Source organism: Pseudorasbora parva, chromosome 23 (genome assembly GCF_024679245.1).
Source record: "Pseudorasbora parva isolate DD20220531a chromosome 23, ASM2467924v1, whole genome shotgun sequence".
NCBI classification, from domain to species: Eukaryota; Metazoa; Chordata; class Actinopteri; order Cypriniformes; family Gobionidae; genus Pseudorasbora; species Pseudorasbora parva.
Genome location: NC_090194.1, coordinates 18,735,004 through 18,738,161, shown reverse-complemented (window position 1 = coordinate 18,738,161; position 3,158 = coordinate 18,735,004). Strand labels below are relative to the sequence as shown.

Here is a 3,158-nt window from a genome sequence, read left to right as displayed (position 1 = left end):
TTACTAATATTTTCCTCTTCTGACGTCATTTCTAGCGAGACATTACTAATGTAGTAATTAAATATTTGTTTAGTTCTCACCAAAGCTCTCTCTATTTTGCTGTAGATCATTGAACTGTTACACTGCCTTAGAAGTCTGTCCGATATCAGTTTCGTGAGGTGCCTTCATGCACAAGCGCTGCCTAACAAGCCATACGGCAGCGAGGCAACGAGTCAGCTGCCTAGGTTTTCGGACGCAGCCTTGGTGTGCCTCCAGGAACAGGGTTGGGAAAGGCAGGTCTATTGTCAAGTGTCCAATGACATATAAAGCAGAGCTCACATAAGTCAATTCATTTTTAAAACAAGCAACTTTCTGTTGGTAAAAAAAACATTGCAAAATCTGCCTGGGGCACATTTTTACCCTCATGCAAAATTCCTAAACAGGATTTAAATTTCTATTGAAATCATTTACCAAAGTTAAATTTGTTGTGTCAGTCCCAACATTACTCAAAATATTAGTAAAGCCAATTGTATGTGATTTTCCAATGAGGTATTATGTTATTGATGAAACAAGAATTTTGTATGAATTACTTTTAAGCTAATTTTATATAAGTTTTTGAGCTTGAAACTTTTTGATCCCATCAACATCTTTTGTGTTCCAAATAAGAAAGATCTTGCAAGTAACAACAAAAGGACTAGGACAACACAGTCTCACCCCTACTCGTCAAATGTTGCCGAACGGTCAAGGGACCCTGACGTCAGCTGTTGACGCACAGGGTACCCCTAAATCGGCATTTTTCGACGTACTGGGTAATCCACTGATTTCAATGAGAAACCTAGGACGTCATAAACAGACGTGTTGGGCATGTGCATGTTATCGTCATGATGGAATTTATTGGGTTATAATTTTTACATTATGACATGTTGGAGTGTGATTCTCAATTTAATCAGCCAGCACAATTGTATTTACATTTATTTACGCTATGATACACGTTTGAAACAGTAGTCAAACCCCACCCCGCCCTAAACCTACCCATTTGCGTATTATATGATATAAAACACAGGCTGTAACAGACAACAGGCACACTTTATTGAAAAAGTCCAACTATTCCGAGGCCAAACGATTGAATTGTGCGAAGAAAAGACCCAAAAGCAATCACCGTCTCTATCCGCGGCGCGCGGCGCGCGGCCCGCGCCCGTGCGTCACACTGAAGACGCCACAGGTAGACCCCTCGGCGTCACGCGATGGACGAACTGGGAACCCAATTGCTTTCAGTGGGAAACCTTTGGCGTCAACATTAGACGGCAATTCTATCGGTATGAAATCGCGCTGAAGAAGTCTCATTCAGAACACATCGCGATGTTTGGCATCAGATCACGTGTGCCACATGTTGGTGAGTAGTCATACACATTATGTCCTAATATTTGATATAAAGTATTTTCTGCTTGTCGTTATCGATCATGTTCAGTCACTGCATTGTATCTGTCATCATCTCCACTGAGGCTTTGCATTTCTTTGCTTTCTAAATAAACACACCTTGCTAATAGGGTAATTTAACACTGTCACGTGACGTGCTATAGACCTTTAAACAGTTGTTAATATTTAATAATAATTACTAGTGTAGTTCCAACGTGGCATTTGTAGTAGAAGCACAATAAAAAAAAAAACAACAACACTTGCCACGCGTTTACCACAGTATTGGTAGTTTTAATGTGATATTTGTTGTAAATAAACAGTAGCCACAACAATTACCATGCTTTAAATGCATTTTAATGTAAAATCCAAATATTGTTATTTAAATAGTATACTTTATAATGCTATATATTATATATTATGACTTTTTTCTCTCTTTCTTTCTTTTTTTTTTTTACCTGAAAAGACCAAAAGGGCCTCTCGGACTCAGTCAACCCATTCTTGTTTGTGGAGAAGTAACGGAGAAAACCGAAAGCTGCAACAGCAAATATTTGTAATGGTATGTATGTGTTGGTTTGAACCCTTTATCAAACATTTTATTTAGCATTTGTTGTTACTTATTCTTACAAATCCTATAGCTCAATCAGTAAGAACATATTCCCAAAGTCTTAATAATTCACAAGATTTAACAAGTTGTCAAATTCGTATGATTCTCGTACATATAGCTCTGAAAAAAATTAAGAGACCACTTAACATGGATTTCTAAATGTTAAGTGGTCTCTTAATTTTTTTTTCCAGAGCTGTATTTGTATATGAAGAGTTCAGATGCAAAAGCCTCAAAAAGCCACTTCGGTCACATGACATCAGATATTCGATTATTTTTTCTTAATCAGATCAGTTGCAATGTTTATAACGTCCCGTTTGCATGTAAATAATTTATGTGATCACAAAATCAAGTGAGTTATCTACATTTTCAAACAAATTCATATGATATAGCTTGCTATTATATACTTTTAATAATGGGAATGCACACATATCTGTGAACTTACTACATAAATGTATTTAACATTTAATTATGCAACGTTTTTTACAGAAATAAATCCTACAGTTATGTATAAACTGACAACATCATCATCATGTCCTGTCCTGGGCACATTGGGCAACATGTGTCCTCCAACATATTCGATCTGTGGCCACGTTTTCACATCTTCTCATGGAACACCGGCATTGAGGTCTTCGTGAAACATCTGTCTCATATCTTCCTTGGTTTTCCCTATCTCGTGCGTCCTCCTGGTGGTGTCCACTTCATAAGTGTTTTTGGGTGTTGTTGTTTGGGCATACATGGGACATGTCCAGTGAAGTGCACCCTTTGCTCTGTCACAGTGTCTCAAAGTCTTCACGTGGAGTCTGTAGAGTCTTATGATCTCTTTGATATATGCAGAACCAACATTCATAAACTGTTCTTGATGTCTGCCTATGCCTTTATCATCAGGAGTTTTAGTGAAGGACATATCTATTGCCATCCACTAGTTCTAGTCATGCATTGACTTCATGATGCCATAGTCCAATGTATATTTCTGCATTTGTTGTTTGTTTGAACAAATGAAGATAGTGAGAGTTAATACCTTTTGAAATCATTAATTATTTATTAAAACTTTTATTACAATGGTCACTAAAGTACATGTCCACCATAACTACCTCTATCATTATTTCACTATCATTATATCACTACCTTGTTAATGTAACTGTAACATGAATGTACTTTA

At 37.0% G+C, this 3,158-nt stretch overlaps 1 long non-coding RNA gene across 1 annotated transcript; it reads left to right on the top strand.

The window, feature by feature from the left end:
• Positions 1 to 986: 986 nt before the first annotated feature.
• LOC137063108 (uncharacterized) lies at positions 987 to 2,797 on the top strand. Its single transcript, XR_010901345.1, has 3 exons — positions 987 to 1,372; positions 1,859 to 1,951; positions 2,486 to 2,797. It is a non-coding gene; the product is annotated as an uncharacterized lncRNA (long non-coding RNA).
• Positions 2,798 to 3,158: the final 361 nt, after the last annotated feature.